The sequence below is a fragment of the Trichechus manatus genome, unplaced genomic scaffold (genome assembly GCF_000243295.1).
Source record: "Trichechus manatus latirostris isolate Lorelei unplaced genomic scaffold, TriManLat1.0 scaffold00125, whole genome shotgun sequence".
Lineage (NCBI taxonomy): Eukaryota > Metazoa > Chordata > Mammalia > Sirenia > Trichechidae > Trichechus > Trichechus manatus.
Window position 1 is genome coordinate 6,762,220 of NW_004444061.1, and position 25,393 is coordinate 6,787,612.

Sequence of the window (25,393 nt, forward strand, 5' to 3'; positions counted from 1 at the left end):
CAAAGTCCATCAAATGGGGAAAAGACAGTCTTTTTAACAAATGGTGCTGGCAAAACTGGATATCCATCTGCAAAAAAATGAAACAGGACCCATACCTCACTCACACCATACACAAAAACTAATTCAAAATGGATCAATGACCTAAATAAATATAAAGCCAAAAACTGTAAAGTTCATAGAAGAAAAAATAGGATCAATGCTAGAGACCCTAATACACAGCATTAAGAGGATACAAACCATAACCAACAATACACAGACTCCAGAAGATAAACTTGATAACTGGGATCTTCTAAAAATTAAACACTTATGCTCATCAAAAGCCTTTACCAAAAGAGTAAAAAGAGAATCTACAGACTGGCAAAAAATTTTTGGCTATGACGAATCCTACAAAGGTCTAATCTCTAAAATCTACAGGAAAATCCAACACCTCTACAACAAAAATACAAATAATCCAATTAAAAAATGGGCAAAGGAAATGAACAGACATTTCACCAAAGAAGACATTCACGTGGCTAACAGACACATGAGGAAATGCTCATGATCACTAGCCATTAGAGAATTGCAAATCAAAACCACAATGAGATACCACCTCACCCCGGCAATACTGGCACGCATCAAAAAAACAGAAAATAACAAATGTTGGGGAGGCTGCAGGGAGATCAGAACTCTTATGCTCTGCTGGTGGGAATGCAAAACGGTGCAACCATTTTGGAAAATGATATGGTGCTTCCTTAGAAAGCTAGAAATAGAAATACCATATAACCCAACAATCCCACTCTTAGGAATAGATCCTAGAGAAATAAGAGCCATCACACAAATAGACATATGTACACCCATGTTCATTGCAGCATTGTTCACAATAGGAAAAAGATGGAAACAACATAGATGCCCATCAACAGATGAAAGGATAAACAAACTAAGGTACATGCACACAATGGAGTACTACACAATGATAAAGAACAATGATGAATCCGTGAAACATCTCACAACATGGATGAATCTGGAGGGCATTATGCTGAGTGAAATAAGTCAACACAAAAGGACAAATATTGTATGAGACCACTACTGTAAAATCTCATGGAAAGATTTACACACAAAAAGAAACAACCTTTGAAGGTTATGAGGGAGGGGAGGGGTAAGGGTGGAAAAACACTAAATAGACTATAGATAAGTGGTAGCTTTGGTGAAGGGTAAGACAGTACACAATACTGGGGAAGCCAGCACAACTTGTTCAGGGTAAGGTCATGGAAGCTCCATGGACAAATCCAAACTCCCTGAGGGACTGAATTACTGGGCTGGGGGCTATGGGGATCCTGGTCTCAGGGAATATCTAGCTCAATTGGCATAGCATAGTTTATAAAGAAAATGTTCTACATTCTACCTGGTATCTTAAAAGCCTGTGAGTGGCCATCTAAGATACTCCACTGGTCTCAGCCCTTCAGGAGCAAGGGAAAATGAAGAAAACTAAAGACACAAGGAAAAAATAGTCCAAAGGACTAATAGGCCACAACTACCAAGGCCTCCACCAGACTGACTCCATTCCAACTCGATGGTGTCCGGCTACTACCACTGACAATTCTGTCAGGGATCACAACAGAGGATCTTGGACAGAGCTGGAGAAAAAAGTAGAACTAAATTCTAACATAAAAAAAGACCAGATTTACTGGCCTGACAGAGACTGAAGAAACCCCAAGAGTATGGCCCCTGGACACCCTTTTAGCTCAGTAATGAAGTCACTCCTGAGATTTACCTTCTAGCTAAAGATTAGATAGGCCCATAGGACAAAACGAGACTAAAGGGCACACCAGCCCAGGGTAAGGACTAGAAGACAGGAGGACACAGGAAATCTGCTAATAGGGAACCCAAGGTCGAGAAGGGAGAGTATTGACATGTCATGGGGTTGTTAACCAATGTCATAAAACAATATGTGTACTGTTTAATGAGAAGATGGTTTGTTCTGTAAACCTTCATCTAAAGTACAATTAAAAAAAAAAAAGAAAGAAAGAAAAATCCTGAGCCCTTCAAAGATTTCTGGTTTGCTTTGGTATTTCATTCACTTATGGAAATAAAAACAGAGGGCTCTGTTTGAGTTATGGCTTTTAAAACAATCAGCCTATTTCAGGTATCAGGTAGTTTATAGTTTTGACATTGGCCCTCCCCCACTGAGAGATATAAATCCTCACAGGTGCAATCTTATCGCGTTTAGATTTTTACTTATGATTCTGGGCCGCGGGAAACAAACCAGAGGAACTTAATGGGGCTGACAGAATGTGCATAAAATTGGCCTCCTTGTTGGAAATAAAAGGCAGGGAGCTCCTTCTTCGCCACATTGATGTTTCCCCACGCAGGTCACCCTCCCAGGAGAATGTGTGTGAATAGCTCCAGAAGGTTGCTTCACATAAACCTTGTGTGAAGGTGATTCCCTTTATTGCACATCTGCTAAAATTGTTATTTGCAAACCACGGGCTCTACGTATTCAAAGTGTTTAAAGCACACACACATTTCAGTTAGGTACAAATTGATTAGAAGCCACAGCATTGCTCCAGCTCCATACCAACCAATTTTTATTAGGAAGCTTTGCTTATATGTTCCAATTTTTTCTTCTCTACTGTCTTCCATGCTGTGCTCTTCTTAACAAGATGAAATGCCATAACGTGTAAGAAAGGAAATTTTATTTAAAGGCAAAGTTCTATGCACATACAAGAATGATAATTCTCTGATTTATATAGCTACTTAAATTAAACTGCAACTTGGTCCCAAATGTAAAAGGCACTTGGTAAAACAGTTTTTAGAATTAAAATTCCTCCTCCCTTTTTAAACTTTCTCTGACAATCAAGCTCTCTCAGAGCATATGTTTTGTTCTTTTTGGTACTTGGTTGCTTTGGGTTCTCACTGCACCATGTTGGGCTGTCTCACTTGCGATTTTACAGGATTTCTATTTTCACTGCAACTATAACCTGGCTAAGAACTCAAAGTTCTGAAATGTGAGATTACTGTGCCGCCTGAACTGTGCATGCTGGTGTGTCTAGGAAAGGAAATAAGTTAACCTTTGCTCCTTTTCTCTTTTTCTTGAATGATTTGATCATAATTCATTTGTCCTTTAATTCACTAAAAAAAATAAAAATAAAATTAAGTCTAGGTGCCCCGCTGTGGGCTTTCATGGCTAAAGGAAAGAAGATTATTTTCTTAATTTTAATTATTTCTAAGATTTAAACTGTAAAAATACTGAAGATGAAAATGGTAAAGTGGTAAACTTTCAATGATCTCATGGAGCAGGCATCCCAGATTATGTCTAAGCGGGATTCAAACATCAGCGTCTTGCAAACTGTAATCAGGACCCACCAGAAACAAATTTGTGCAAAGACCAACACGGCTCTGGGTTGAGAACTCTTCTTAGAACACAAATCTAAGCTTAGAATCTGTCTGTGGGTCCATTCCTTACTTAACTCGTGTGTGTACTCTATACAGGAGATGTAATGTAAACAGAATAAGCAGTTTCTCAAAAACATTGGGGCACAGACATCCTTGCTTGGAGACCCTTTTCTAATAGAGTAACACAAAGGGGGAATACGCTCTTATCCACTCCTCTGGAGACCCCATGACTGTGGCAAATGAGGGTGTCCCTGCACTAGTGGCAGCACCTTCAGAACAGAGGCAGCCCCAGCAGGTGACTGCAGGGCCTACAGAAAAGAGCCACACCTAGTGGCAAGCAGAACTCATGGGTCCCCTCTCTTGATGGGGTGGGAGATGGGAGAGATTTTCTGGGGACAGGGTGGGTGCAAGAGCCAGTGAAAGTTGTTTCTTTATCATTAATGTGACCTCAGGCTGATGGAGCTTAGGGAAATTTAAGTTACATACAAAACTGGAAATTAGAAAAATAGGGAAAAAGAAAATAGGAAATGATAAAAGAGCAGAGAATGGATCTTCTATCTAGACCTATCTTTGTTACCCCAATCAAATGTTTTCAACTGCCCCTGAAACATGACTATCTAGCTATTTCATAGGCATCTCATATTCACCACATCACAAACCAAATTCTTCATTTTTCCTCTTACCCTGAGAAATCTCTGAGCTGTTTTCCTTTTGTTCTTTATTTCTATAAATGGTATCTTTATTTCTATGAGACACCCAGAGTTGAAAATGGGTAAATTTTGATCCTTCTGCATTGAATGGATTCCTTGTTTTACAGTTCAGAAAACAGAATTTGAATAACTTGCTCAAAAACAAGAGCTGGATTTAAATCCAGATCCATTTTACACCAAAGCACATGCTTTCTCCATTAGACTATATTGCTTTTTTTTTTTGCGGTCAAGGGGTCTGTTTTTCTTGTATGTGTGTTTCTGGTAATGCCTCAAACAGTGAAAATGATTTGCACGTAGTAGATGTGGGAAGAGGTAGGCTGGGAGCTGCTGTCAGATATCTTCTACTATGTAGAGCCTGAGATTGAAGCCAAGATAGAGCGGCACTGAGCCAAGAAAGGAGACCAGGTGTTGGTGGCATTACTTGAGTGTTTGCATCAAGCCAGTTCTATCCTTGAACTGTTCAGGTATATGAGCCAATACAGTCTATCATGAGTTGTATTTTCTGTTTAAAAATTTAAAGTTACTAAAATGATATAGTAGAGGATGTTGTAGGCTTTGATATCAGCAAGGTATTTGACAAAACTTGTTAAAATAGGGTCATGGGCAAGATAGTGAATTGTGAGTTTTTAACATATGCTCAAATTATCTTGGCTTATGGATATATACTAGTCTGGAAAAAGTTAACTATTGATATTTCACAAGTTTTATTGTTGCCTTAGAAACAGACATAAATAATCAAATAAGAATTCTTATAAAGCTAGAAGATAATGCTCAAATGTTGGGTACCCAAATTCTCAACAGGCAAGAAGCACCATTGTCCAGGCACGGACCAATAACATGAAACTTGCCTCCAAAAATAGAGAGTGGAGAGAGACTGAAGAAAGAGGCTGGCAGCTCCAGTGTGGCAGTGAGGGAATTTATTAGGGAGACTTACATGCTAAGGCAAGTCCTGGGCAGCCACAGGGCCAAAACAGATCTCTGCACCCTGCAGTGGTAGGGTAAATGTTTTATAGGGGCAGTAGACAATAGTGGCTACCTGCCAGGGATTTACATAAGAGTAACTTAGCAAACTGTGGTGAACTAGTGGACCACACGCACTCATGTTTGGCCTTGAAACGCCTGTTTCCCCTGCATGATCATGGATAATGCAAAGGAAAAGAAACTGAGGGTGTCCAGTTAAATGTTGGAAATCTAAGAACAGATGACAGATTTTATCTGAGACCAGAGAGGCAAGGTTATGGGCAATAGCCAAGACCAATAAATACCTGGAGGCAACATTAGCATTAAAACCATTCAGATGTAGGTTCATATCTTAACCTTGCCAATGAGTAACTATATGACTTAAGGAAAATTACTTTAATCTCTGAGCCTCAGAGGTTAAAGTGAGTTTCTCCACTTTAAATTAATGATATTTACCAACATGGTTGTTTTGAGGAATAAATGAGGTAACCTGTGTGAAAGTATCAGGCACATAGTAGATGCTCAAAACATATGATTTGTCTTAAAGCATATTATTTACTAGGAGTTGCACAATAATTTAATGAGAACAGGAAGGGAAGGCCAAGGCCTGTATACTCCATAATATGCTCTTCTTAGCACCTTATAAGAAAGAAGGAACCAAAGTGGTAAGATCAAACTTTACAGGAATAAATGTGAAGTTCCACATTAAAATAAATTATTTAGATAACTATTGTTGTTGTTGTTAGGTGCCATTGAGTTGGTTCCGACTCATTAGCGACACTATGTACAACTGAATGGAACACTGCCTAGTTCTGCTCCATCTGCACAATCATTCTGTGTTGGAGCACATTGTTGCAGCTACTGTATCAATCCATCTCATTGAGGGTCTTCCTCTTTTTCGCTGGCCCTCTACTTTATCAAGCATGATGTCCTTCTCCGGGGACTGATTCCTCCTGGTAACATGTCCAAAGTATGTGAGATGTAGCCTTGCCATCTTTGCTTGTAAGGAGCATTCTGGTTGTACTTCTTTCAAGATAGATTTATTTGTTCTTTTGGCAGTCCATGGTATATTCAATATTCTTTGCCAGCACCACAATTCAAAGGCATCAATTCTTCTTCAGTCTTCCTTATTCATCGTCCAGCTTTCCCATGCATATGAGGCAATTGAAAACATCATGGCTTGGGTCAGGTGCACCTTAGTCTTCAAGGTGGCATCTTTGCTTTTCAACAGATTAAAGAGGTCTTTTGCAGCAGATTTGCCCAATGCAATGTTATTTAATTTCTTGACTGCTGCTTCCATGGGAGTTGATAGTGGATCCAAGTAAAAGGAAATCCTTGACAACTTCAGTCTTTTCTCTGTTTATCATGATGTTGCTTATTGGTCCATTTGTGAGGATTTTTGTTTTCTTTATGTTGAGGTGTAATCTATACTGGAGGCTGTGGTCTTTGCTCTTCATCAGTAAGTGCTTCAAGTCTTCTTCGCTTTCAGCAAGCAAGGTTGTGTCATCTGCGTAAGACAGACTGTTAATGAGTCTTCCAACAATCCTGATGCCACATTCTTCTTCATATAGTCCAGCTTCTCGAATTTTTTGCTCAACATGCAGATTGAATAGGTATGGTGAAAGATACAACCCTGATGCACACCTTTCCTGACTTTAAACCACATAGTATCCCCTTGTTCTATTCGAGCAACTGCCTCTTGATCTATGTACAGGTTCCTCATGAACACTATCAAGTGTTCTGGAATTCCCATTCTTTGCAATATTATCCATAATTTGTTATGATCCACACAGTCGAATGCCTTTGCATAGTCAATAAAACACAGGTAAACATCTTTCTGGTATTCTCTGCTTTCAGCCAGGACCCATCTGACATCAGCAAAGATATCCCTGGTTCCATGTCCTCTTCTGAATCTGGCTTGAATTTCTGGCAGTTCCCTGTCAATATACTGCTGCAGGCACTTTTGAATGGTCTCCAGCAAAATTTTACTTGCTTGTGATATTAATGATATTGCTTGATAATTTCTGCATTCGGTTGGATCACCTTTCTTGGGGATAGGCATAAATATGGATCTCTTACAGTCGGTTGATCTGGATTACTATAGGATAGCTACCTGTTGCCGTAGAGTCAATTCCGACTCATAGCGACCCTATAGGACAGAATAGAACCGCCACATAGGGTTTCCACAGAGCGACTGGTGGATTCGAACTACTGACCTTTTGGTTAGCAGCCGTAGCGCTTAACCACTACGCCACCAGGGTTTCCAGGATAACTGCAGGATACAGGAAAATTGGTGGTTTAGCTTGATTAGAGTCCGCAAAATGATGCATTTCTAAAGCATTTGGCATTCTTAGGTCATTTTAAAAGAAGCAGATGGTGCCTATCCCAAGAATTATAAGGTAGTACAGTCGTCTGTTAGTATCCACGGGGGGGTTGGTTCCAGGACCCTCTCCAATACCGAATTCCTTGGATGATCGTGTCCCTTACATAAAATGACATAGTATTTGCTTATACCCTACTTAATCCTCCCCTATACTTTATATCATCTCTAGATTACTTGTAATACCTACTACAATGTAAATGCTATGTAAATAGTTGTAAAGTCCTATGTAAATAGCACTTTATGCTCCCTCTTAGCCTTTGAGGGATTACTTTCACCACTTAATTGCTTTTTAGGAGACATTTTTTCACAGAAACAAAGGGTGCACACAACACAAGTAGTGAATGAACAAGACGTGAGGCGAACGATGCTCAAACAAGTGCTGGAGAGGACCTGAGAGACTGAGGATTTGTGAAATGGTGAGAGGCTACAGCAGGGTATGCCTACACATCACTTCATTTATGTGGATTCAGCGCAGTGCTCAGCATGCAACAAATTTAAGTTTTGCTTTTTGGAACTTTTCTTTTTTACCTGAATATTTTTTATCCATGATTGATTAAATATGCATATGCTAAACCCATGGATATAGAGGGCTGACTGTATAGAATTTGGCCAGATGCAATTTAGCTGAAGACAATTTGTTTATATAGTACCTTGGTTGACATGATGATGTGGTTGAAATTAGTATTCCCTAGTCAGAAATTTTTGGATCATTGGTCATTTTGGTGTCTTTTAGCCAATTAATCTTTCTTTGCCTTATTATAGTGAAAAATGTTAGATATTTAGATTCTTTGTGGTTTTTAAATACTTACTTTTTTCTTATCATAAGAAAATGTAAACATATGAAAGTGTTAAAAAACACAGACAAGCGAAAGAAGAATAAAAAGACCCATAATCTCACCCATCCATAGGTAACTACTGTTATTATTTTGATATGTATCATTCCAGGTCCTTCTCTCTGCATTACATCTGTCTGACAAAGGATGGGGCTGTGCCCCAAGGGAGTGAGAGCTCCATTACCAAAATTTTTCAAGCATATGAATGAAAATCTGTCAGAGATGTTTGTCATAGAAGGGGTAATTGCATAAGAGGAAAGTTGAACTTGATAATGTTTAGCATTTTTTTCAACTTTAGGATTCCAAGAAAGAAATACAATAAATACCATTAAAATGTTTATTGGCGTATTGTTCATTTATTTTGCATTTGTAGGATTCAGCTGAAAAAGAACTCCTGGAAATTCCAGCTATAATTTGTAAGCCAGTCTGTTGTTTTCCGAAGTATTGGCTCCAATGCCTATATTGATTTCTGTGCTTGAGTAAACCCACCCACATGCCAGACTGAACCCCACTGCACTTGACATTTTCCTTTTTGAACAGCATCCAGCATAATGTAGCTTACTGGAAAAAATCTACATGGTATGACTCAGCCAGTCATGCAAGCATTTCTTTCTTTGGAATCCTTTATTCCTTTCTCAGAATGAAAATGGACCACATTATTTAAGGGTAAACAAATCTGAAAATCTTTCCAGTAGTATCTTCTTATGTATAAGCTGCTGAAGATTATATAAAAATTTTGGCTAGGAGCTTGCTTCCTACCTAAAATGTTTCAGTAAATACGGTGTTAATAAAATAGAATTCAACATTTCAAAGTCTCCAACTGAAAATAGAAAATGAAGCCCCACTTCCCAAGGAGAGAAGCCACATTTTTTTTCTTTAAAATGTCCCTAAATTTTCCAACACAGTGCCAGCCACACGATACACACTTAATTCTCTGTGACTGAAACTATGTAAGATAGAGCTTACTGCTTATAAAAAGTTAAGTAAACTATATGGCCTAATAAGATCTGGATTCTTCTTCCTTCACCTTCCTGCATTTTCTAAGAAATTTCAGGAAAAATCTCAAAATAAGTACACGTATTGCAATTAGTGCTTTTCAAGAGCTTGTTTTGCTTATGTTGTTAGAATTATCAATGGAGTTTTATTAGCCGAACACAAACATTTGAGAAGTTCTTCAGATAGAAGTGTTCTGTGACTAGGGAAGCACTTTCAGAAGCTATTGACTGCTCTCATAATGTTGGCAGTATAAAAGGCAGGGAAGATAGGAGTATAAAGCTTGAAATAGGAACTGAGAAATGGGAATGGAGGAAAAAAGTAAGCTACAGAATATTTGATCAGTAAATAATGACAAGAGTATCTAAAGGCCACTATTATGTTTGTTGGGCACTAGGTTAAGTGGTTTATATGTACTGCCTTTTATAGCAATGCTGCAAGATAAGCATTGCCATCTCCATTTCACAAGTGAATAAACTAAGACTCAGAAGAGTGAAGAGTCCCATAACTATTGGCAGAGCTCGATTCATAGTTTGTCACACGATAAAGTTTAGTTTCTTTCTACTATAGCGTCGCTATAAGTTGGGATCAACTTGAAAGCAACAGGTCAGGTTGAGTTCTTTCTACTATACCATGTTGCCTCAGATGCAAACTAAATAGAAACAGGAAAAGAAAAATAAAAAGAGTGGAAAAATAAGATAGAAATTAAATATATAAGAAATTTGTGATGAGGTAGGAGAAGGGGAAGGAATTAGAGATAAAAGCTAAAATGGAGCTGGGCTAAGACACAGTGAAAGGGTCGAAGTACTTCCTGTCTTGGTGAGCAACAAGGTGCTAGGTCCAAACACTTCAGTGTCCTTTTTGAATTTTTTCTCTTTAACTTCTATGTTTAATCAGATATTTTTAAAAATTTCTAGACTACGTATTGAAGGAGGAAGTCCTAGCTGCACTGAAGGTACTGGCAAAAAACAAGCCTCCAGGAATTGACGGAATACCCAATTGAGATGTTTCAACAAATGGATGTAGCACTAGAGGATGTAGCACTAACTCGTCTATGCCAAGAATTTTGGAAGACAGCTACCTGACCAACTGACTGGAAGAGATCCATATTTGTGCCCATGCCAAGGAAAGGTGATCCAACAGAATGCAGAAATTATTCAACAATATCATTAATATCACATGCAAGTAAAATTTTGCTGAAGATAATTCAAAAATGGTTACAGCAGTACATCGACAGGAAACTGCCAGAAATTCAAGCCGGATTCAGAAGAGGATGTGCAATGAGGGATATCATTGCTGACGTCAGATGGATCCTGGCTGAAAGCAGAAATACCAGAAAGATGTTTACCTGTGTTTTATTGACTATGCAACGGCATTTGACTGTATGGATCATAACAAATTATGGATAACGTTGTATAAAGAATGGGAATTCTAGAACATTTGTGCTCATGAGGAACCTTACATAGACGAAGAAACAGTCTTTCAAACACAACAAGTGGATACTGCATGGTTGAAAATCAAGAAAGGTGTGCATCAGGGTTGTATCCTTTCACCATACTTAAATCTATATGCTGAGCGAATAATCAGAGAAGCTGGACTATATGAAGAAGAACATGACATCAGGATTATTGGAAGACTCATTAACAGCCTGTGTTATGCAGATGATGCAACCTTGCTTGCTGAAAGTGAAGAAGACTTGAAGTACTTACTGATGAAGAGCAAAGACTACAGCCTTCAGTATGGATTACACCTCACGATAAAGAAAAAAATCCTCACAACTGGACCAACAAGCAACATCATGACACGCAGAGAAAACACTGAAGTTGTCAAGGATTTCATTTTACTTGGATCCACAATCAACATCCATGGAAGCAGCACTCAGGAAATCAAACGATGCATTGCATTGGGCAAATCTGCAAAAGACCTCTTTAAAGTGTTGAAAAGCAAAGATGTCGCTTTGAGGACTAAGGTGCCCCTGGCCCAAGCCATGGTATTTTCAACCGTCTTATCTGCATCTGAAAGTTGGATAATGAATAAAGAATACCAAAGAAGAATTAGTGCCTTTGAATTATGGTGTTGGCAAAGAGTATTGAATATACCATGGACTGCCAGAAGAAAACAAGTCTCTCTTGGGAGAAGTACAGCCAGAGTACTCCTTGAATGTGAGGATGGTGCGACTTCATCTCATGTACTTTGGATATGTTATCAGGATGGACCAGTCCCTGGGGTGGGACATCATGCTTGGTAAGGTAGAGTATCAATGAAAAAGAGCAAGACCCTCGACGAGATGAAGTAACACTGTGGCTGCAACAATGGGCTCAAACATAGCAATCATTCTGAGGCTGGCACAGGACCGGGCAGTATTTCGTTCTGTTGTACATAGGGTCGCTAGGAGTTGAAATTGACTCAACAGCACCTAACAGCAACAACAACAATACATTTATATCTGACAGGGCCTCTAATGCTGCCCACAAATATGATGACTTTGTGTGAGTAACAAAATGGTACTTGAACTGGCTGATGAATATAAAAAGGCCCCCTTCCTCCTCCTGCTGGGCCACAAATATTTGGCCAGCAGATCATAGTCTGAATTTCAGCTCCCACTTGCCCCTTAGAAAAGTACCTTTGTACAGGGTATAACCTGGGAAGCCATATATGATGACCCTGGCCTTGTTCATTTCCACTATCGTTATCTTCACCATCATTCCAGTCACCATCATTTCTCCCCCGCAGCATTCTCTTAATTCTTCTCCCTGCCTCCAGTGTTGCCCTCCTCCAGTGCTTCCTCCACACAGCAGCTAGAATTTACTTTCTGAAATACAACTCCGATCATGTCACTCCACCAACAACCCTGCAATCCTCAGTACAGAGTCAAACTCTCTGATATAGCAAACACACCACTCTTTACTTGACTCTGTCAGCCTTTTTCCTCTCTTCTCTGTTTACTCCCCTCTTGCCTTCTGCTCTCCTGCAGTTCAAAGAGGCCATATTCTCTCATCTTTGAGAGAGCTCTTCCTTGGGTACCCTTTATACCCATAACCTCCAACCCTTTATCTGGCTGATTTCTATATTCGTCCTTCAGAACTCAGCTAAGACAACCCATCTGGGAAGCCCTTCTGGTCCCATGCACCTAAGCTAGATGTCCCTGTGCTCATCCTCAACTGTAGCACTTAAAATACTGTGTTGTAATTCCCTGCCTCTGATCAGCCTTTTTCATGAGGCAGTTTGCTTCTCCAGAGCAGGAGCAATATCTTATTCACTGTTGTAGCTCAGGAACCTACTGTAACACTTGGCACATTAAACAACCTTAACCATCAGCTGGTAACACACTTTGCTATTGCACTGATGCAAAATTATTCAGTTAATCAAACTAGAAGTGAAGATAGAAAGGAGGGAAGAAGGTTAGAAAGGTGACTGTTTTCTGAATCTAACATGTTAAACGCCTCTGTTATGACTTCTATGGAAGGTTCTCGATCCATTTGGACTTCCTTTTCTCTCTCCTTCTGGCTTGGAATTGGAATTTGGACTATTTTCTCACACCTGTTTTGGTGGTGCAAAGTGACACTAAAGGAATGCATCGATTGAGCAAAGGGCAAACCACTGGAAGAAGCTCCGACACAGTTATTCCAAAAGGGATCTACATTTGAAGAACAAATGAAGTCTGAACTGATCTCCATAATGTCTCATATAGATGTATAAACAGGGCGTGTAACTCTGTGGGTGGGGTGGCTGTTTATAACACTGAATTTTCGAATTTTCAAACATTCCTTTTAGTGGCAGAATCATAGCCCACAGTGTGAGTACTGGGTCCCCATGGTGATTCATCTAGCTCTCCAGAGCAGCCAGAGATACTTTCCCCCCGCTTAGGAATAAGGACCTAAGTGGAAACAGTGTCCATGAAATTATTGACCTTCAAATCTCCCATAATTACCTCCTCATTTCTGAACCCATAGGATAATCCTGCTGTTGTCTTCATGTTTAAAACTTACCCTTCTGTCTGTCTAAAGGAAGAAATCAGCAACCATGAAACTGAATGGATGTAACTGACCCTTGCCTCCACCCAACAAAGAACATACCAAGAATATGACATGTGGAATTATAGAACAATATTAGCACCTGCTATGGTAGTACAGAGGAGTCCCTGGGTGGGGGTGAGGGGAGTAGTGGGGGTGGGTGCAAACTCTCGGGTTAGCTCTTGGCTGCTAACTGAAAGGTTGGAGGTTCTAGTCTGCCCAGAGGTGCCTCAGAAGAAAGACCTGGAAATCTGCTTCCAAAAAATCAGCCATTGAAAACCTATGGAGCACAGTTCTATTCTGACACACATGGAATCATCAAGAGTTGGAAATGACTTTTTTTTTTTTAACTCTTCTTTTCTTTTAAAAAATATTTCCCATAATGCGATAGCACACTCCCCCTTTCCACCCTAGGTTCCTTGTGTCCATTTGACCAGTTCCTGTCCCTTCCTGCCTTCTCATCTTGGTTTTGAACAGGAGCTGCCCATTTGGTCTCATATATCTGATTGAACTAAGAAGCACATTCCTCATGTGTATTATTTTTTGTTTTATAGTCCTGCTTAATCTTTGTCTGAAGAGTGGGCTTTGGAAATGGTTTCTGTTCTGGGTTAACAGTACATCCAGGGGCGATAGTTTCAGGGGTTCCTCCAGTCTCTGTCAGAGCAGTAAGTCTGGTCTTTTTACGTGAATTTGAGTTCTGTTCTACATTTTTCTCTTGCTCTGTCCAGGACTTTCTGTTGTGTTCTCTGTCGAGGTGGTCATTGGTGGTAGCCAGGCACCATCTAGTTCTTCTGGTCTCAGGCTGGCCGAGTCTCTGGTTCATGTGCTCCTTTAGTCCTTTGGGCTAATATTTTCCTCTTGTCTTTGGTTTTCTTCATTCTCCTTTGCTCCAAGTGGGATGGGACCAATTGATATATTTTAGATAGCTGCTCATAAACTTGTAAGACCCCAGATGCCATCATCGAAGTGGGATGTAGAATATTTTCTTAATAAACTTTGTTATGCCTATTGACCTAGATGTCCTCTGAAACTATGGTCTCCAGGCCCTAGTGCCCCTACTCTGTCCCTCAAAGTGTTTGGATGTGTCCAGGAAACTTCTTAGCTTTTGCTTTGGTCCAGTTATGCTGATCTCCTCTGAATTGTGTGTTGTCCTACCCTTCACCGAAGTTGATCCTTGTCTACTATCTAGTTAGTGATTTCCACTTCCTCTCCCTCTCCACCTTCCTAATCATCAAAGAATGGAATTGACTTTTTTGATGGAAACACAGAATGGCAACTGGTTTTTTAATGGGAGCGCAGAAGAGAAAGGATTTTGTTCAGATCTTTTTTTTTCTTCGTATCTCATAACTTATAGTTCTTTTTCCTTTTTAGCATGTGTGCTTTCTCACTAGAACAAAAGTTGACAAACTTCTTCTGAAAGTAAATATTTTAGGCTTTGTGAGTCATACAGTCTTTGTCACAACCACTCAACTCTGCTGTCGTAGTGCAAAAGCAGCCATAGACAGTATGTAAACAAATGAGCATGGCTGTGTTCTAAGAAAACTATTTATGTACACTGAAATTTCAACTTTAATGTGTCATGAAATATTATTCTTTTAGTTTTTTTCCAAACATTTAACAATGTAAAAAACCATTCTTCACAGTCCATATATAAACAGATGGTGAGCCAGATTGGGCTGTGGGTTGTAATTTTTTGGCCCCTGCACCAGAATGTAAACTAGGGAGTGACAGGAATGGGTTTGTGTTTTAAGCCAGTGTATCTGAAAGCTAAATGTACATATGAATCATCTGGGGATTCTGTTAAAATGCAGTTTCTCTTATGAAATTCTGCATTTCTAGAACTAGCTGCCAGATGATGATGCTGCTGCTGCAGGTCTGAGGGTCCACACCTTGAGTAGCAAGGTTTTCTAAGATCACATCGTAGGGTCCATCCATGGAGAAGAGTCTGGGTTGGAGAGAGAGTGGGCAGGGAGTGGGGAAGGAGTGAGGTAAAGATCAGTTAGGATGCTTTCATAATGGTCTGAGAATGGGCTGATGAAGGGCCTATACAGTGAGGTTGGAGAGGGGCAGAGGAATATGAAAGTCTTTTGGGATGTGGACTCAGCATTGGTTGCTGAGAGGATGTGAGGGTTGAGAAGGAGGGGAAAGTTGAGGATGACTTCAAGGTTTTGTTGGACAGAGAGCCTAGTGATCAGTACAGAGCTGGGTACAGCTAAAACCAAACCCATTGCTGTGGAGTCCAACTCATAGCACCCCTATTGGACAGAGTAGAACTGCCCCATAGGGTTTCCAAGGCTGTACTCTTTAAGGAAGCAGACTGCCACATCTTTCTTCTGAGGAGCAGCTGATGGGTTCAAACCACCAACCTTTCAGTTCACAGCTGAATGCTTTAACCACTGCAGAGTAGATGCTTAATAAGTATTTATTGAACAGAAATGGAAAATCAGGGAGAGAGCAGGCTGGGATGGAAGAGGATGGAAGAGGGAAGATTATGACCTCTATTTGGGGTAGTTTAAGTGTGATCAGGACCAACAGAAAACAGCAAAAGCAGGTACTATTTTGAGGCAGAATGTTGTTTGATATCTGCTGGTCTGGCAATGGGTTGTTCTCCATCAACTGAGAGCTAGTCCTAGACCAAACAGCACTACTAACCAGGAAGAGCATAAACTGTACTGAAAACACCCTTTCTTACTGACCAAAAATAGGCTAAGTGCATTTGCCACCTTGAAAGTGTTCTCATACAAATGTTTAATTTTATTCTTATTTTAAAATTGGATTTTTATCACAAAAAGCTATCCAAGGGTCAGAATTGGCTTGCAAACATTTTAACCCTTTCATATCTGGGACATATATGTTCCAGCTACATTTTCCGCCCCTAGAGGTATACTGGCAGACATTTGAGACACTTTAGTATGTTCTGGCATCATGACGGGGCCCTGGTGGTGCAGTGGTTAAAGAGCTTGGCTGCTCACCAAAAGGTTGGCAGTTCGACTCCACCAGCTGCTCCTTGGAAACCCTATGGGGCAGTTCTACTCTGTCTTGTAGGGTTGCTATGAGTCAGAACTGACTTGACAGCAACGGGTTTGGTTTGGTGGCATCATGGCAGATACTGGTGCAACTGCCTAAAAAACAAGGAAGTTGGTCTGTGCCACATTTGACTGTTGAGAGCCATTCGTATGAGGCGATGCTTCCTGGAGGTGTGATTATGTGAAACTTTTGTGTCTTGTGGCTTCTGTATAGCAAGAAAGGGCTTGCATGTATGTTTACTGTTTCCTCTGTGTTGTTGGGAAGGTATGGTTACCGACATCTGGAGATATTCAAGTAAATGAATTATTTTATGGGTGAAAACAATTTGTGATGTGCGTCTGGCTTTAAGAATCAATGTAGTGTGAAAATTACATGGTAAAGCCTGTTATCACAGCCCCCCACCCCACATCCCGTTATGTCCAATGTAGTTTGTGCATCTGTTGGACACACTATCTTTCATCTGTCAAAGGGATTGGATCTTTACATGGTATCATTTACAGTTTTCTCAGATGAAACAGGTTTTCTTTCCTGTTTTTTTTTTTTTTTTTTTGTAAACCCGTTTTCACCTTTGCAATTCCTGATGAAAAAAGATTTATCTGAATTTGCTAAAGGTCTGTCATTAGCCACTAAAAAACCCTGAACATATCCAGAGAAGTTTAATCAACAACCTCCTAAGCCTCTCTCCATCTGTATTCTCTCCCTCTTTTAATCCACTTTACACACTGATGCCCAGCTAAATTTATGAAACATATCCCTGATCCTATTACCTCCTTGTTCAATAATCTCAAATGGCTCCCTATGCTCTACATTTGAAGTACAAACTCATCTGTTTTTCAATGTACCCCACTATCTGATTTCCATATACATTTCCAAAAGATTTCCTATTACTCACTTTCACCCACTCCACCCCAGGAACAAATTAAACTCATTGCTTTCTCACAGATCCTGCCTTTTCTTGCCCCTGGGCCATTGCTCACACTGTTGCATCTACCCCCACACCCACCACCCACCTCTGAAACCTACTGTCCTTTGAGTCCAGGTCAAACTTCCCCTTCTCCATGAAGCCTTCCCTGATTTCTGAGTTGGAAATTTTTTGTTTCTTTTCTCTTTCAAATCTCCAAAACTCTTTATTAGATCTGTGCAACAAGGTATAGCAGAAAGGGTATGGTTCTCTCTAGAACATAAGCTTAATATAAAACTTAATTTATTTTGCTCATTGCTGTGTCCCAGTGCCTAGGAGAGTGCGCCTAGCTCATAGAAGGGGCTGAATAAATATTTATTGAATGAATGAATGAATGTGTAAATGAAGCTATGTGTTTATTTAAATTCAATGATATTATCACATGTAAGTGCCTAAGACATGGATTGAACCGTGTGAGGTCTTTAATACCAGTTAGCTACCGTTCTCTTTATTCCCTTTTTTATAGCAGTTGTCAATTTCATAAACATCTATTTCTGTGGTGCTTGGAACCTAGTGGCAGAGAGAAGGGAAGTAAATCTACTGAGTACTGTCTGTCAGGTGCTGCTCTCAGTGCTTTATATTGCATCTTAAATTAATTCCTTACAAGATTCTATAAGGTAGGTGTTGTCTCTGTTTTACTGACGAAAAGGCTAAAGTAAGGAGTCACTTGCCCAAGGTCACAGATCTAATAAGTAGCAGAGCTGGGATTTTAAAGCCAAGTCTATTTGCCCTCAAAACTCATGCCCTTAACAACCATATAGACCTGTGTGGGTTATGAACTAATAAATTACAAAGCAGGATGCAAGACTATGTCTACCTGACTTAAAACGTCCAAGTTTTTACCTCTGTATTAGGATGCCTCTCAATATGCCACTACATAGCAGGTACTTAATGAATGTATTTTTTAAAAAAACTAATGAATTACAGTAAACATAAGCCACTCTTTCCTACTACAGAATCATGAGGTTGGAATGGTGCCAATTGGCACTGAAGCACCAACTCCATTTGCTCAAGAACAAGGTCAGCTACAAAAATGGAAATAAGCCATAACTGATAAATAACTCCTGGCTGTCATTGCGGGACATGCGACTAGTTCGGAAGCATACAGTCTTAAATGCAATGCCAGAGTCTCTTATAACTGTAGACCTGGAAAAGCAGAGGCAAATGACCTTGTTGTCTTGAGCTGTGTGATGCACAGCAGGTACCAGACCATGGTAATACCAGCTCCAATAGAAAGTTTGAAGTCAAAAGGCCTCTCCGACCCACCTCTCTAAGCTATTCAAATTGCAAAATTCACCAAGTTAGGTGTGGAGGAATTCTCCGTTGAGAAACTCCTGAGAAATACAGGTCATTCATAAGCTGTCAACATGAGTTATCTCACCATAAAAGATAAATAACAGAGTGATTCTGCCATCAAAAATATCTCCTGAAATCTCAACGTCTGTGACCCTCTCAGCACATATATAACCTTGGGAAAGTTGCAACACCTTTTAAGCCCCAACTGGCAAGTAGGGATAACAGTGAGTACCTTTACAGTTGGTTTTAAAGAGTAAGTAAAAGAATAAATATATTGTGTTTAGCACCATGTTCAATAACTCATTAAAGAAAAAAAGAAAGAGAGAAAACATTGCCATTGAGTTGATTTCGACTCATAGCAACTGTGCAGGACAGAGTAGACCTGTCCCATAGGGTTTCCAAGGCTGTAATCTTTTTGGAAGCAGACTGCCACATCTTTCTGGAACCACTGACCTTTTGGTTAGCAGCCAAGGGCTTAACCACTGCACCACCAGGGCTTCTACCATGTTCAAAAAGGTTTTAATTAGTAACACACATTACACGGAGCATGCTGCTTTCAGAGTATTCTGGGCATTTCGTCATTGGAGACACTGACTAGAAGCTAGGCCGACTGACTCGATACTGACCCTGATATCGAAAAGACCCCAATGAGCATTTCATTTGCAGCCCTGTTATAATGAACTGATATCCTGAGGGAGTCACTGAGTGGTGCAAATGGTTACTGTGCCCAACTGCTAACTAAAATGTTGGAAGTTTGAGCCCACCCAGATAAGTCTTGGAAGAAAGTTCTGGCAATCTACTTCCAAAAACCCAGCCATTGAAAACCCTATAGAGCACAGTTCTACTCTGACACCAATGGGGCTGCCATAAATTGGAGTCAGCTTCACAGCAACTGGTTGGTAATATCCTGAGAATCTCTCAGGTCTGTGCAGTCATTCTCAGATATTTGAGAGAGATCACGGAGTCTCTCCCAGGTATCTGCAACAATTTGCAACAATAATACCAGTCACTATCAGTTTGAAAATGGGTCTGCGTTTACTGATTTGTACAGGGATAAATCCTGATTTTCATCATTAATACAATAATAATAAAAGCTACTTTTTACTGAGCACTGGGTAAATGCTTGCTACATATTATCTCATTTAATTCTCACTACATTTCTGTAGGGTAAAGATAATTATCCTCACTTAACAGATGCAAATTAGTTTATACAATTTGTTGTCCAACATCATGGAGACAGTTAAGTGGCAGAGCTGTGATTTAGACCTAGATCCTTCTGACAACAAAGGATGTTTTCTTTCCATGGAACCACATAGCCTTGGCACTTTAAACTCATGGTCATGTTCTACGGTTACCATTCATCTGACTAATACATATGGAGTGGTATGTCACTGTGAACCTCTCTGCTATGGGGTAGGGGCACAAAGATGAACAAGACATGGCTATTCAAGGATTTTCTAGTCTAGAAGGGGAGGCAAGTGAATAAATAGGACTTACACTAGAGTGTGAAAAGGGCCTGATTGATGTGTACTTTGGAAGGGACTGGATTAGGAAATACTTAGTGGAGGAGGTGATGCCTTAGCTGAGTTCTGAAGAATGAATGAGAAGGCATTAGTTAAGTGAATGGGTAGGAGTAGGGAAAGGATATCCTAGGGAGAAGACACAACGCATAGGAATACCTGTAGGGAGAAAGATAGAAGGCACATTTGGGGCACTGCAAGCACTTCAGTATGTTTGGAGTATAGGGTGAGAGGTAGAAAGTGGTGAGGGTGAAGCTTTAAGAGGGAAGGTAAGGAATTTAGATTTTATCATAGTGGATATTTACATCAATGCAGGGTGGGATTTAGCTTAGGTAGCAAAAGAAGGACAAAGGAGAAAGGAAGAGGTAGAAGTCATGGACCAGGGAGGCTAGATGTGATAGTAAAACTAATGAAAGGAAGAGGTGATTGGTAATTTGAGACTGTGGTTCAGAAGAGGCTGGGCACAAACCTTGCCAGACTTCCATTGCTGTGTGTGTCACATCCTGGCCCATGGTGTGATGGAGACCTGTAGAACTACTAATGAGACATCGTTCAAAGTCTTATATTTATCTCTTCAGCAAGTCTTAATCAAGGACTTATGATATAAAACAGTCTCTGAACCCTGTTTATCAGAATCTTCTCCACTCATTTTTCACAAGAGTTACTCTTTGCTAGAAACTGTGAATTTCAGTCAAGGTGAATTCCTGCCAGTATAAGTGAGGTCGAAACACCTGAGCCCCATAAGATCCAGAGTACGGGTAGGCAACCAGGGTACCATCGTGTTGGCCAGAATGTCTTGACAAGAGCTGAGAATAATTTTCCTCCAGAGACATATGGGTTTTATTTGGGAAGGACAACTCTCTAGGATTTACTAAACTTTATGGTAAGGAAAGCAATGATGTTTTGGCCATGAATGAAAGGGAATTACTTGGTCCTGTCATTTCCTCTGCAAAAGGCAGCTTCACAAAAGGGTGTCCTTTCTCAGGTAAAACAAAACAACAACAACCATTTAAAAAAAAAACAAAACAAAACACCTAAAACTATTAGCTAAGGGGAATGCTGTGGATCAAACTTCGGTTTTTACTTTTTATAACTTATTTTTGATATTTTGTTCCTTTTGAGTTCCTGTAATTGTAAGATGTAGTAATTTGGAGCATGGTTGACTTAGTTGCATTTGTTGCATGTTTATAGCATTTATATCGTGCCCAACATACAATTATTAGAGCTTTTGGGGTCCTGGGGGAGCAGTGGTTAAAAGCTCAGCTGCTAACTGAAAGGTTGGCAGTGCAGATCCACCAGCTGCTCCTTGGAAACCCTATGGGGCAGTTTTACCCTGACCTATAGGGTTGCTGTGAGTTGGAATCAACTTGATGGCAATGGGTTGGGTTTTTAATATATTAACTCATTTAATATTTTAAAATCCTATGAGGTAGATACTGTTGGAAACCCTGGTGGGTACTATTATTATCATCATATGCAGTCTACAGAAGAAGAAGCTCATGTAGAATAACGTGCCCATGGTAAAACAGCTATTTACTAGAGCTGAATTTTTTTGAAACTAGGGAATTTGGCTCTAGAATTTATGCTTGGAACCTGGGGCGCTCAAGTTTTAATGTGTAGAAGAAACATCAGGGAAATTTGTTAAAATGAAAATCCAGGCCACACTCGCAGACATTCTGATTCAGTAAGTCTAGGAGGGGCCTGGATATCTGCATCTTTAACAAGTGCCCCATATGCTTATGATGTGGGTGTTCCCCAGATCACACTTGGAGGAACACTGCTCTAAACCACTACATCAGCCAGCCTTTTTACCATTGTTGAAGGTCTGCTTGTCCCCTGCTTGTTTCTGCCTCTCCTAGTATACCATTCAATGCAAAGAAAAAAATGTGAAAATAAGGATATTATGAGGATGATCTATCGCCTATCTGTCTATCTATCTCCATCTATCTTACAGTATTGGTTCTGTCTACATATATAAGTCAGTTCAAATGAAACTAGTTTTAAATCAAGTTTTAAAAATTCCGTATGATATCAAGTATCTCTTTAGACTAAATCTTGAGCCATTTTTTTCCTACGATGCATAGACCCATTCAGTAATAAATTTGTGGTGACTCTAAGAAGAGATAATCTTCTGAACTTTTGTTACTGGATTCTTTTGCAATCAAAAGGTGACATTCCTTTATAGAACCAGTGTTGGGGTCAGAACTAACGTTTGCTGTGTGTTAGACATTTTATGATGGTCTTTTAGTGTACATAGTTATGTTTTGAGAATGTGATTTGACCTATGACATCTTTCCATTAATTCAAGGCTGCCTAGTGTTTCCTCTGATTTTTACTGTCATTCTTTTAACTCTCTGCTGTAAGTATCACACAGTTGTGATATAAAGATGTAAGAACAGAGTATTAAAGGCAATACTAAAATGATCAATTGAAAGACACTATTTGGAGTCTCATTTTTCTATCTCAAATAGAAGGGTAGGGTATCTATTTTTTAATCTTATCTTTAAGTTTGGGTATTCAGAAGGTGCTTTTTTAGGTTAAAACTATAATTCACGTCCACTTGACAAAACAGTGAAAACAAAAATTATTTGATCAGAAAGACCTCTCTCTGCCAGTTACAATTTAGCCTTCTAAACTGGCAAAGGTTCTAGGCACCCTTTTTCCTTCACTTAAAGCAGATGCCCTTTGGCTTATAATGGAGCACAGCTTTTCTAAACCAACTTCCACACCCTTCCCTAACTGTAAATGACTGAGTAAGAGAAAAGATGTGAGAGACAGGACGCTTTGCCTGGAAAAAAGAGAGAGAGAGAGAGAGAAATTGTTTAGAGACCAGAGCAAGGGCAGGAGAGGTTCAGAATCCTTAGTGCACTGAAGGAGGTAGGAATTAGAGAGGAAGACGGAAAGGGAGGAGATTTGAAAGATAATAAAAATGTGAATTCCTTTCCATATCCTCTTTTTATCCTTCAGTGGACTCACAATCCTATGTTGTAATCAATCTCTCCTCAAAATGTTTTTCTCTTAGTGCCTTTCTCCATGTGACTTTGTTCCAGAAAGTTCTGCACTTCTGAGCTTAAACACCGAGGAAGGGCCACTCAGTTTCCCCCGTTTTCCAACTGAAGCTTTGCACTGTCTGGGCAGCGTGGGTGCATCTAGCCTGATTCACAAACGTTCCTACCAAAAAAATCCTTTGCCATTGAGTTGATTCTGATATATAGAGACCCTGCAGGACAGAGTAGAACTGTCCCATGGGGTTTCCATGGCTGTAATCTTTACGGAAGCAGACTGCCCCATCTTTCTCCCATGGAGCAGCTGGTGGGTTCGAACCACACACCTTTCAGTTAGCAGCTGAAACAGCTTTAAACAGTGCATCACCAGGGCTCCTTAATTTTCCTACAAGGGTGTAATATTTTTTATTTGTATTTTGTTCCTCTTCAAGTAGGGAGACATGCCATAAAAATAAATACTTCTCAAAAAGAAATAACTGACTTCTGCTTCTGGCCAAGATGAGGTAACCAGGAATGAAACAATGAAAAAAAAAAAAAAAAACAGGCAAAATATATGAAACAATAATTACCATGACATTGGAAATCAAGCAAAGGATAGTGATACCTGAGAGATGGAAAACAAGGTGAACTTTATGATTGCCCAACTCAACGCTCTGAATGAGTTTCCCAGGTTGTGGTGCAGAGAAAAAGGACTTAGGCCAGTGGACTCTATGAGTTGAGGAGATGTAGTTGAGAGCCTGGAAAAAGAGAGGTAGATAGAATTTGCAGTGTAGAGTACTGGAGAGGAACGGTCTGCTTAGGAGAGAAGCCCAGAGACCTGCAAAGCGTCCAATATGGTAACCACTAGCCACGTGTTGTATTATAATGAAATATGCAAAGACCTGAAGTTAGAAAACCAAAAGGAAAGAACACACTTTGCACTTCTCAAGCTGAAAGAACTGAAGGAAAAATTCAAGCCTCGAGTTGCAATATTGAAGGATTCTAGGGTCGCCATGAGTTAGAATTGACAGGACAGCAACAGGTTTTTATGGGCAAAATAATGAACAACACAGGAAGCATCAAAAGAAGATGGAAGGAATACACAGAGTCACTGTACCAAAAATATTTGGTCAACATTCAACTATTTCAGGAGATGGCGTAGATTGAGAACTGATGGTATTGAAGGAAGAGGTCCAAGCTGCACTGAAGGCATTGGCGAAAAACAGCATCCAGGAATTGATGGAATACCAATTGAGATGTTTCAACAAATGGATGTAGTGCTGGAGATACTCACTTGTCTATGCTAAGAAATTTGGAAGACAGCTACCTGGCCAACCAACTGGAAGAGATTTCATATTTGTGCCCATTCCAAAGAAAGGTGATCCAACAGAATGCGGAAATTATTGAACAATATCATTAATATCACACACAAGTAAAATTTTGCTGCAAATCATTCAAAAGTGATTGCAGCAATACATTGACAGGGAATGGCCAGAAATTCAAGCCCGATTCAGAAGAGGACATGGGACAAGGGATATTGTTACTGACGTCAGATGTATCTTGGCTGAAAGCAGAGAATACTGGAAAGATGCTTACCTAAGTTTTATTGACTATGCAAAGGCTTTCGACTATGTGGATCATAACAAATTGTGGATAACATTGGGAATAATGAGAATTCTGAAACACTGAATTGTGCTCATGTGGAACCTATGGATAGACCAAGATACTGTGTAGTTTAAAGTCAAGAAAGGTGTGTGTCAGTGTTGTATTCTTTCATTGTACTTATTCAATCTGTATGCTGAGCAAATAATCTGAGAAGCTGCACTTTATGAAGAACAGGGCATCAGGATTGGAGGAAGACTTATTAACAGTCTGCATTATGCAAATGACAGAAACTTACTTGCTGAAAGTGAAGATGACTGGAAGCACTTACTGATGAAGAGCAAAGACTACAGCCTCTAGTATGGATTACACATCAACATAAAGAAAACAAAAGTGAAGGGACTTCCGGGCAACACTGCACTGTAGTCAGAAGCACCACGCCATCCCTCTGCAGCAAAGATCAGAAAAACTAATTCAAACAGAGTCACACGTCAATCCTGAAACCCTAAGCATCAAATGAAGAGATAAAGAACTCAGCCAAGCACTGAATGGAATAAGAAAGTGACCGAGAACAGAGAGCAAGGAGAGATACATGCAGAGGTCCCCTATCAGCTAATGCAGCATGGATCCACCATCTTGGACTCCTATCGGAGATCAGTGAACAGGGAGTATGAGAAAGCAGCTTCACAGAGCTTCCAGCAGGAGACAGAACAACTTGTAACCAGCGATATATGCTTTC